Source organism: Protopterus annectens, chromosome 4.part1 (assembly GCF_019279795.1).
Source record: "Protopterus annectens isolate FY-2018-M chromosome 4.part1, PAN1.0, whole genome shotgun sequence".
NCBI lineage: Eukaryota > Metazoa > Chordata > Ceratodontiformes > Protopteridae > Protopterus > Protopterus annectens.
The window spans coordinates 505,152,029-505,164,874 of NC_056734.1; the positions used below are offsets into that span (position 1 = coordinate 505,152,029).

The 12,846-nt window shown below is 35.6% G+C and overlaps 1 non-coding gene across 1 annotated transcript; it reads right to left on the reverse strand.

The window, feature by feature from the left end:
* Nucleotides 1–11,857: 11,857 nt before the first annotated feature.
* TRNAE-CUC lies at nucleotides 11,858–11,929 on the reverse strand. Its single transcript has one exon. It is a non-coding gene; the product is annotated as a tRNA-Glu (tRNA).
* Nucleotides 11,930–12,846: the final 917 nt, after the last annotated feature.

The following is a 12,846-nucleotide window of genomic DNA, read 5'->3' on the forward strand; positions in this document are numbered from 1 at the left end:
GGCCGGCACAGCTCAACTATTTGCTGTAAGATATCCCTGTCCAACCTGTAACTCTCTAATATCTCCAGATCATGTAGCCCCTGGTAGGTTACCCTTGGTCTGAACACTCTTCTCCTCCTATGAAGCCTGCAGTGGTTGTCAGCATCATTCTCCACAACACCTTCAGTCTCTAACACATGGTGATGAATCACAGCTATGGCAGCTCCCAACATGTACATTGTAAAAGTTCCCCATCTGTTTACACCGATGGTGCAGTGTTTGGGAATACACAGGTGTGTGTGAGGTGCCTTCACACTTTATACTGTTGTGCTGTGAACATTGATGATGTCATAGGGTGTGTATGTACCATTGGAACTACAGGGTATCTTATGTGTTTTACCACAGGTACTGCTATTGTGGTGCCTTTGGTGTTAAATTACATTTGGCTGCCGTAGATTACCTCTTGCCCTTCCCTTAACATTTCTTAACGTTTCCCTCCCATTTTCTGGCATGCATCCAGCAGCCTGCTTTCATTTGTACTTTCCAAAACATGGCTTATCTTACATCATGTGTTCGTTGGCTGATCTACTGCAGGTTTGCTTAGCTCTGCTATGACAGTTCTCTTTTCTTTGCAATCTGACACCTCCCCTATCCTGTTCTGCAGGTTGCTGTGAGCAGATTTGTTAGCTGCCGTCGATTGCCCACTGTGAGTTAATAGGTGTTAATTGCTCAGTTGTACTCCAATTACCCTACTGTGGCATTTCCTTATTTTCTTCCCCTAACCTTCCTGTTTGAGCTATGGTGCGTGGCGCGTGCGTCCGCTTACCGGGTTTCAGGCACGTTTTCATCCACGTACACATGCTCTGTCTGGCACCATATGTGCTCTCTTGTGACAAAACAAAGGTAAACCTATACATATATATATATATATATATATATATATATATATATATATATATATATATATATATATACAGTCTCCACATATAATCCAGCACTACAAACTCAATCCCATAATAGCAAATTTATTATACATAGATATGGAACAAATATTCAAATAGATGCAGGGCAAATAGTTAATGTTGATAGTGGGCCAGCAGTCAATGTTGGGCTTTATGTGGACATTGTAGATGTGAAAATAATTTGGTGGTGAATTTAATATCTGTTAATTTTTCTAAAGATCAAGTAGAGGTCTTAAATAAAGGTCTGGGATTTGTACCTAGTTTTTTTGTGTCTCATCATGTTGTGGCTTCTGATGTAAAAAGTTTTTGTCATGCATTGAATTTAATGTTTTTTACCATGCTAAACAGGATGGTAATGAAGCAAATTATGCTAACTTTCAGTTTAAGAAATCAACATTTCAACCCCCTTATCATCCTTCAGTGAGATTATTTGAACAGAGAGTACTTTGTAAATTGCATGTAAGTCAATACTCTATTTTTAAAATTTATGGTAGTAACCTTAATACCAGACAGCGTGAAACAATGTTTGATTTGCAAAGTAATGAAAGTATGGTTATTGCAATGGCTGACAAGGGGGTGTTACTGTCATTTGGGACAGAGTAGAATATAGCAATGAAGTTATTAGACAACTAAATGACAAAAAGGCCTATTGTAAACTTTCATTTAATCCTGTTTCAATCTTTAAGTTGTATATTGACAAATTCTTGACAGAAGTAATGAATAATAGTTTAATTGATGAGTATTTGGCTAATCAATTGAGTGTGAATGCCCCCCCCAGCTGCCATACTTTTATTTACTACCAAAAATTCACAAATCTAGGAATAACCCTCTGGGTAGGCCTATCATCTCTGGTACTGGATTAGTTATTGAATCTAGCTCAGTATATTTGGAAATGAAACTGAAGCCTTTGCTGCCATTGGTTTGTGCCCGTATTAAGGACATGAATCAATTTTTGATATTGCTTGATGATGTACAAACACCACCTAATGCTTATTAGAGCACTTTGAATGTTCATTCTTTGTACACAAGTATATCACATGATGGTGGTACTAAGGCAGTAGGGTTTTCGTTACAAGAGCCCAATAACTTTTCTGAGGTGGAAATTGACTTTTTGTTGTCACTTTTGAGACTGGTATTAGAACATAATGCCTTTATGTATCATGGAGATTGGTATTTAGAGACTAAGGGCACTGCTATGGGTGCTACTTTTGCACCCATATATGTAGACCTATTTATTGGGTATCTTGAACATCAGTTGATTTATGATATTGCTAATCCCTTTCTTAGATACTTTAATAGGTGATGTTGCTACTTGGACAATTGCTGGTGTATTTGAAATGGTCCAATTGCTGTGTGGCATGATTTTGTGAAATATGTCAATAATAGTGACAATGATATTGTTTTTGTGGGTAAAATGCAAATGTTCAATATTGATTTTTTAGATGTCAATGTTTCTAAATTGATTGATGGCATTTTGGCTACAAGTTTATATTGTAAACCTTTTACTAAAAATTCTATTTTGTTAGCCTCTAGTTGCCATCCTACACATATAGTTAGGAAGACACCACAAGCTCAGTTCTTAAGATTACGTAGGATATAAAGTTCTGAACTAGATTTTGATGTTGAAACCCGCAAGATGAAATGTAGATTCTTGAGTAGGGATACAATGTTAATACAGTGGATCAGGCATATGGAATAACACGAGCAACTAATAGGGGCAACATATTGAATAATGGCAGGAAGGAGGATAGAGCTTCCTTGGATTCAGGTCCCAGATTTATTACCACATATGATACCAATACTTTTAAGATTAAGGAAGTAATCAATAATTATTGGATTATTTTGAAATCAGACCCCTATTTTGATCAAATTTTAGTGGATGGTTGCACCTTTGGATTTAGGAAAGGTAGGAACATTGGTGAATGTTTATCTGGTTTCAAGAAGAGTACAATAATGAATATGGGATCAGGTATACTAGCACCTCGAGGTTGTACTTTATGTGGAAACTGCATTTATTGTAAGGCAGTGTCCAAAACCAAATCATTTACCTCCATCAATACCAATAAGGTATTTGATATCCGTTTTTTAATTACCTGAATGGGTAATATACATGGCAGTGTGTCAGTGTGGTCTATTCTATGTGGAACATGCATCATGGCCATTTAAATACAGAATAGCACTACATATTAGTGATTTGAATTGTAGACATAGTAGAAGTGCTCTCTATAAACATATGATGGAACATTGAGGGACTCACTTTATTTATACTGGTATTGATACCAAAGGGGGATAATATATTGGATGGTAAGAAACATAATATTTTGGACCAAAAAAAAAAAGTGGATCATCAATTTGGGGGCTTTGTTCAAACCAGGTTTAAATGAGAGTTTTTGAAAAATTTGATGGTATTAATAATGTATTTATATATATGTGATTTCTTGTTTATTTTCTGCTACATGTCTTTTTCTGTGTATTAATTGAGTGTATCAGGCTAAGTATATGCAATGTTTTTCTATATAAGTATAGTGATTAGTTTACTTGCAGTATACACTGAGGATGCCAGAGGGTGAAACCGGTCTGTTCTTCCTGTTTCCTGCCAGTAATTACTGAGAAGGTGGCCTGTTTCAGACAGCAGCATTGCTTTCTGCTTTCTTTTTTCACTGTTAGTTTTTTATATGTGGATTTATCACTTTTATTAGTAAAACAATGATGGGTTGTCGTGGATCATTGTGGATTTATGTACAATAAAGCTGCTATTATGGGATCGAGTTTGTAGTGCTGGATTATATGTGGAGAGTTTGTTTAAATCCACTTGCGCTCTGTTTCTGGGGCATGCACTATAACTGTTTGTAGTATATATATATATATATATATATATATATATATATATATATATACATATATACTTTTTTTAAAGAATTTTAAGGACTTTTAACAGGCTTAGCATGTTTCTTTAAAAGGAAGTGTTTTTAAAGGAAGTGATGTTACAATGGAAGTGATGGTTTAAAATTGAAGTGATGTAATATTTTGGAGGGCTATTTAAATGTAGAGGTTTTCACATTTTTTTTTTCTGAAGAAGTTCCACTTTATTAAAAAGGAATGAAAGCACTAAAATGGTTGTGTGGTCCTTTACCAGGGATTTGAGCCAACTGTCCAAAGTTTTTTTTTGTTTATATATGTATTGCATTCAGTAGCTTTAATACCTGACAAAAAACTTTTAAAGAAACTGTAAAAAATGTTAACTTCATTCTTATAGCACCCTAAAAATCAGAGAATTGCTTATAGAAATAATTTAAGATTATTGGAGTACAATGATGTTAGCTACCTAGATGTAGAATCTTATTCTATTGCTGCAGGTTTTAACTCTATTATACTTTGGATTGACTCAACCTTCACTAGTCTATGGAAAACTCTCCAGGAGCAGATTATACCAAATTCTTATAAGTTTCTTAAAAATGATACATTAGAAATATGTAACGATCCTTTCAGCTGGTTAAAAAAAATTACCTTAGTAGGAAATTAATTTCATTCTTTAGACTCAGCATATATGAAATTAATTCTTAAAACAGTTAAAACTATGTTTTTAAAACTCCATTAATATCAAAATGGACATTTTTGTTCTTTTCCATTACACCATTGCACATACATATAGTTTAAATTTAATTCAGAACAATGTTAGAATGAATTTATTAAAAAGGAATGGATTAGTATTATGCTCTGATTGCTTTGAGAAAGGAAATCCTAAGTCCCAAGAATATTTAATGAAAGAATATAAGTTAGATGAAACTGTTAGCCAGTTAATAGTGTCCATTAGCAAGCAATTAAATGAATTTGTGGATAACACGATTAAAGAGGAACAGAACACTTTCTCCCATTATATGACTGCTATTATCAAAGGTAGCTTGACCTATAAAGGAAGCTTGTCCAGGTTATATAAGTTAATTATATAATAATAATAATGATGATGATGATGATAACGTTGAATGTAAATTCTGGAACTTTTTAGATAGTAAATAGTATTGTAAAGTTTTCCATGTCCAGATTCTTTTGTCTGTATTTCTCTTCAAATATCTTTGGTGCTGCTCCTTTTGTATTGGTTAGTTTTGCTTTCTCATTTGCACAAAGATTACACCATATTAAATCTCTTTTTCTTTCCCATATCCATAGTTATTATTCAGATGTCTCCAGATCTTCCTGCTTCTCCTTAATTTGGGGCTCACTGTATCATACTGCGATGTAACCTGTGTTAGACCTTCTACTCTAAATCCTTCACTTCGGAGGAACTCCAAAACTTCAACTTTTTTTTTTTTTTAACTTCTACTTTGCTAATCCTTTCTACTTTTTATTGTGACATTTTCCATATCTGGATGCCTATTTCTCTTTGAATATCTTTTGGGCTGTCTTCTTTATATTGATTAATTTTGTGTTCTCCTTTGCATAAATATTGCACCATATTAAATCTGTATTTCTTTCTCATGTCCATATTTCTTTTTTATACTTTTCAAAAATCTGTAGATTTTGTTGTTTATATTTTTGCACTTTCTCAGATGCTTCTTTATCCAAACATATCAAAGTTTCTTGATCTATATACTGTTTTTCACAAATCTGTTTTATTAATGAATACAAATTTTATTTGAAGCGTCTGACAGTTTTTCTTGTGGAAGTATTTTTCTTTTCTTTAATTTTGCTCTTAATCATTTTGTATATCTTGTGTCTGAAAATTCTGGGGTTTTTGCATAATAGTAACAGCACATAATTTTTTTCTTATCCTCAATAGTGCACTTTATCATATTTATGGCTCTTCTTTGGCCTATCAGTGTTTGTGATTTTTGTGGACTACTACTTCCTTCTACAACAGGGGGGGCATCCTCCCCCTAGGCATGGCCTAACCCCATTGTAGGAATGTTTTCATATTTTGAGGATTCTACACTATCTTTTCCAATCATGACACCAGTGTGCCTACCAGGACTGGACACTTTTTATCCTGGGTCTTGTGCACCCAGCTCTCTTTTTTTTAATGTGTAATCTACTTCTGTCCATGATATATGCTATATAAATACAGTCTATATATCAGTGTCATCTTGGTGAGACTGTGAAAAACAGGGTCCACCTCGAGAAGGTACTCACAAAGATTTGAGGATGAATTCAGTTTCAGCAATAATACTCTCCTTTACTTACTGACTTGAGGGACAAGCATATCACACTGCTCTGGAACTGACTACCCATCCACATAAAACAAAATGCATCCCTGTCCATTTTCAAGCACAACATGGATCTATGGATGGGAAACAGAAAAGTTATCCAAGGACTTCCCCCTGTACTATTAATGGACAGTGGTAGCTCCTAAATGCATTATCCCATGCATGGGTCCCCTCAAATTATCTATGGTAGGATCCCATGTATTTTTATTAGGGGTAATATGTAACTATTGACCACAAGATGGGTAAGACCTGTTTCTAACCAAAAGGGATAGGTTAATTTAAGCAAAAAAATAGAAACTGGCTAGGCTTAAAATGGCCTAAAATGGCAGCTAGCCTAGTACTTACCTATGAACCTATGTTTCAATCATCTTCCCAGACTGTTCTTAAAATACATTATTGTTAGTTGTAAATGTGGTAGTCTTACAAAATGCCCACTACAACATTGTTCTTTTTCTTAGATGACTACTATTAGTTCTTAAATATGAGTTTACCTGTGTACATTTCTTAAAAATATTGTTTAAATATACTGTTAAAACTAATTTCAGCATACAAGAATTGGCTCATAGATGTTTTCAGTAATCTTAAAAAAAGTATTGCTATTCCTATTATAAATGCATTTCTCTAACTTATTCTTACCACTCCATAACATAAAAATATAATTGTTTATACATCAGGATGTTAAAGCCTTATGGTCAGATAAATGTAACATTACTGATTCTTTGATACTATTTAATGTTTCTATTCCAGATCCTTTTCCATGAAATCAAGTGTCTGTCCTGTGGTCTATCCTGGCTATTGCCAGAAAGGTCATTACAGTGACCTGGATAACTGCAACAATCCTCTGTTTTTCTGAGTTTATTAATCTAGCAAAAATGTATGTAACAAAGACATACAAACTATGTATAATAGAACTATGAATGTGAACCATAAGAAGTTAGCTTGGCAAAAACGTTTAAGATTTGTTAGAAATGTATTAATGTTATTTTCTCATATCAACATTTGTTATGGACTTTGTATATAGTTTTATTTGTCTTTATTTGTTGGTTGCATTTCATATTTATTCAGGTTTGTTAAAGTACAATAAAAAGTTTAAAAAAAAATTGGGGTGTTGTACCCAAAAGTATGTTCCAATTTTGCAATAACTAAATTAACAATTGATGGGGCCATAATAATGTAACATCTAGAAATTGCTTAAAACACCTTTCCTGGAACACAAATTATCATACAATATCAATTCGGGGCAATGTGCATATTAAACCAGTGTTTTCGCTATATATTCTATAAGAAGACTTCTAACCCAGTACATACTTGCATCTTGTGGAATGCAGGTATTTAGTGATACAATGTCTATAGTAGGTATCCCAATCACATCCCCCATTTCAGTCACTACTACTTTACACAGTTCACTTAAAAATGCCATGAATCTCATATAAAAAGTCAGTTTTCTAAACCACATGATGAATCACTGAATCTACAAACCTGGCCAGTGGTTCAGTTTTTGAATTTCATGCAGACATTTTTGTTTTAACTGGTAGGTATTTCTCATTTTTAAAAATCTTCAAAATCCTGAAGATTATCCCTATATTTCGGTGGTTGCCCAGTGCCAAAAGTGAATGGAGGGTGTCATTTATTTATCATTTAATCAAGAGTTTAAACAAGTGGTGTATATCTCCTGGTGTGCTTTGTATATTTCCTGTAAATGTATTTTCTTATAAGCCTTTATTATCATCAAAGTTAATATGCTTTTTTTGTTCTATAATCAGTAAGCCCCACCCTTATCTGTATGGATAAAGCTAACATTTCTTATATTTAACATTGTATATCTCCTTGCATTTATCATCACTTGATGAAACTTTAGTATCAGTATTTCTTTCATGTATGTTTTCACATAAATTCATAGTGTTTTGTATTGGGGAATTAAATGTACTGGCTATTCTTAAAATCACTGTAGGCATCTAATGTTGATGGTTACAATCCTGTAAAAAACACTTTATATTTAGTTTCCTAATTCTAAAATATATGTTGTTACACTTGCTGTAGCTGCTCTGCATACAGATACAAAACAACTTTTGTTTTCAAAATAGTGATCTGAAAACTCAAAGTCAATTAGATTAAAATGTTGGCACTCAGTAAAAGTGTTCATTATTGTCTCGATCTCTTATTCTTTCTCTTTCTCCCTCTGACCAAACTTACTCCAGTCGTCTGTCATTTATGGTGTCTGGTAAAAGCTGATAGGTTCTAAATTTGCATTACTGAAATTCATTTAATCTGAAAATTCTACTTACATGCTTAAAACTGCAGTGTATTCAAGCAGGCAGCGAGGTGCTCTGCACTCTATGGGTATCAATGTCTGAAGCTTCTAAACAATGTATCAGACTTTGGCTGATTGCTAGAATTATTAAATTCTTTTGTTTTGTTTTGCCACAGACATTTCAATTTATTGGATATATTTCAATCACATATTCAGCTGTGTCTCTTAAAAACGTATTATTCTTTTTTTTTTGCACATTCTTGTCATGCCTGTCCAGTAACTGAAACCAGGCTTCATACAGTGCTCGTCAATGAAAAATGCAGAGCGTGTATGAACTTCTTCATTCAGTCAACTGCCAGCTGCACCCTAATTTTTGCAAAATGTTTTTGCACTGAATTTGTATGCCACCAACCCAAGCTTTCCTTTCCTTTCCTGCTGGAGTAGTGTCCATCTTACCTTAAGTACATTATGGTTATTCCTTTGCCCAAGGTTAGGAAAATACTAACATATATGTAACATTAGCTCCTTGGCCAAAATTCTGGAGCAGATGCATCATGGCCAGATGCTAGATTATCTTGCCAGATATGGTCACTAACAGGAGTGCAAAATCATTTTGGAAAAATATTTAGTACCCTTACTGCTATACAACATTATTAGTGCTACATGTTTGAATATGGAATAGGTGCTAGTTGTCACATTTATACTTGTTTACATAAAAAGATCTTTGAGACAGTACAGTACTGTGTATGGATTTATGAGATTAACTGCTACATGTTTTAGGAAGGCCCATACAATGGGTAAAGAATTCTCTAGCCAAACATGTACCATGCCTTTAAATTATTAACTGGTAAAATAAGCTCAGGGTTTTTAAGAACTGTTCAGCCATCAGCATAGGTTGATTTTCTTAAGATTTTACTCTTAACAGGGGTAAAACTGTATCAGCATTATTTGGAGTAAATCAAGACTCCAATACACAGACAACAATCATATAAAGTCTAGTCAGGTTCCCATATTAGCCAGGTCTTCTTTAAATAAAATTTGCGTTAGCTTACTTAGAATTTGCCATTTAAATTCCATACAGAACTTATTGTTAAAGATTTGAGTTAAAGATACTGAATAAGACAGGAACCAGTATGAATCCATGTGGTATACCTGTAACTAGTAAATAGGAGTAATGTACATTTAACCATCTGACACACTGGTTTCTGAGGCTAGCAGAACTGTTGAGACAATTTATTATATTACTATTCAGAAGTACATCTGTGAACTGGTCAAGCAGCAGTTTATGTGACACTGTGCCATATGACTTAGTGATTTCCAGGATCAGTCAGACAACTTTCACTTTGGTTGTATTTTTGTTAGACAGTGTTCAAGAAGGATACCAGTGCAGTTTCAATACTATGATCTGGCTTGAAGCCAGGTTGGGTTGGAGAGCAAGTTATTGTTTAGTAAACAATCAAAGATCTGTTTATGCATATACTTAATACCACCTTTGCATTGTAACGTACTTCGCTATGGGCCCAAACCTTGATAGATCACAGAAGGTGCCTCTCTTGTGTAGACAGATGATGTATAATTGATTCTGTGGGGGTGGAGCAAAGAATTCCTATATAGAGTGGTACACTACAATTGATAGTCAACAAGCTATGGCTTCTGCAGCCATTATGAGATAGTCTTCTTGTGAGTTTCTAATGTGGACTGCTTAGTTTTAAGTAGAACATTAGGAGTGTGATAGTAGAGTAGGGTTTGACAGAATTACTTTTATTTTTGAAATTTCAGTTATTATCATCATTGTACCTTTTACTGTTAGTAAGGTAATAGCTGTGCCTAAAACTGAGAGTTTTATTGTTATTTATTTATTTATTTAAATGTTTTTACTGGGGTAGAGCAGTGATCAAACAATGACTAATTACAAGTTCAACTTAAGACTTGAATTTGTAGGTCATATTATAGTTACATTCTGGAAAAGGGTTAGGTTACTATTTTCCAGGTTTGAAAAGACTTTGTAGTAGTCTAGAAGATTTTTGTGCTGCCATTGTGGGATTGCTATAAGGTTGTATAGTAACTTCTCTTTTCTGCTTTAATTTGCATCTTACTTATGATTCTTAGGTGCTGGCAAATTGCTCTTTTTTAATTTCTCCAAGTCTTTTGGGTTTCTAATACTATGACGGGAATGGACCCCATTCCTAAGTAAATATATGATTAAATTTCATGAAATTAGTATTGTTTCAATCTTTGATATCAGCCAAAAGTGCTCTTTGGAGCACCCGCAATGCACCCAGTAATGAGTCCTTCGGCAATTCGTACAGAGTTACATGGGTTGGTAACATATCTAAATATGATTGTAGATCCTTTTTATAAGACCCGTTGCTCCTACTACTACTGGAACTGTCTGGGTATCTTTCTTCCACATTGCTCTCATTTCTGCCTGCAGATTCTGATATTTTATGACTTTGTGTCTCTCTGTATGCAAGACACTGTAGTCACTGGGTGTGGCGAATTCAATAATCAATGCTACTCTTGTCTACTTTTCCTGAACCATTATATCTGTTTTTCTCGCATCTATCTTTTGAACATGGTCTGATGTGATACAAACATCATCATTTTCTATGATGCTTTGTGGCTCATGTTTCCAGTGTCTTTCAGCCACTTCAGTACGATAACGTTTGCACAATGCCAGGTACAACAATATTGCCACATTATTATGCCTTTCAGTATACAGTCCTTCTGCCATTAGTATGTCGCAACCTGCAACATCATCATCATCATCTTCTTTCAGCTGTTCCCATTAGGGGCCACCACAGTGGATCATCTGTTTCCTTTTCTTCCTGTCCTCTGCATCTTGTTCTGTCACACCAACCACCTGCATGTCCTCTCTCACCACATCCATAAACCTTATCTTAGGCCTTCCTTTTTTCCTGTTACCTGGTAGCTTCATCCTTAGCATCTTATTCCCAATATACTCAGCATCCCTCCTCAGCACATGTCCAAAGCAACATAATCTTGCCTCTCTGGCTTTGTCTCCAAACCTTCCAACCTGGGCTGACCCTCTAATATACTTATTCCTAATCCTGTCCACCCTTGTCACACCCAGTGCAAATCTTAACATCTTTAACTCTGCCACATCCAGATCAAACTCCTGCCTTTGTGTCAATGCCACTGTCTCCAATCCATATAACATAGCTGGTCTCACTACCCTCTTGTATATCTTCCCTTTCACTCTTATTGGTACTCATCTGTCACAAATCACTCCTGACACTCTTCTCCACCCACTCCATCCTGCCTGTACTCTCTTCTTCACCTCTCTTCCACATTCACCATTACTCTGAACTATTGATCTCAAGTATTTAAACTCATCCACCTTCGCCACCTCTACTCCTTGCATCCTCACCATTCCTCTATCCTCCCTCTCATTCACACACATATATTCTGTTTTATAGGTTCATAGGTAGGTACATTGAAGCTTCCCTGACCGGGAATCGAACCCAGGCTGCGGCGGTGAGATCGCCGAATCCTAACCACTAGACCACCAAGGACTCCCCTCCTAGTGACCTGCTGACCTTCATTCCTCTTCTCTCTAGAGAATATCTCCATCTCTCCAGGGTCTCCTCCACCTGTCCCCTACTCTCACTACAGATCACAATGTCATCTGCAAACATCATAGTCCACGGGGACTCCTGTCTGATCTTATCTGTCAACCTGTCCATCACCATTGCAAATAAGAAAGGGCTCAGAGCTGATCCTTGATGTAACCCCACCTCCACCTTAAACACATCTGTCACTCCCACTGCAGACCTAACCGCTGTCACACTACCCTTGTACATATCCTGTGCCACTCTTACATATTTCTCTGACACTCCTGACTTCCTCATACAATACCACAACTCCTCTCTAGGCACCCTGTCATATGCTTTCTCTATGTCGACAAAAACACAATGCAACTCCTTCTGACCTTCTCTGTACTTCTCCATCAACACTCTCGGAGTAAACATCACATCTGTAGTGCTCTTTCCCGGCATGAAACCATGCTGCTGATCACTAATCATCATGTCCCTTCTTAACCTAGCTTTCACTACTCTTTCCCATAACTTCATGCTGTGACTGATCAATTTAATCCCTCTGTAGTTACTACAGCTCTGCACATCACCCTTATTCTTAAAAATCGGTATCAAAACACTTTTTCTCCATTCCTCAGGCATCCTCTCACTTTCCAAGATTTCATTAAACAATCTGGTTAAAAACTCCACTGCCATTTCACCTAAACACTTCCATGATTCCATTGGTATATCATCTGGACCAACAGCCTTTCCATTCTTCATCCTCTTCATAGCTATCCTTACTTCCTCCTTGCTAATCTATTGTACTTCATGATTCACTATCCCCACATCATCCAACCTTCTCTCCCTCTCATTCTCTTCATTCATCAACCCCTCAAAGTACTCTTTCCATCTCC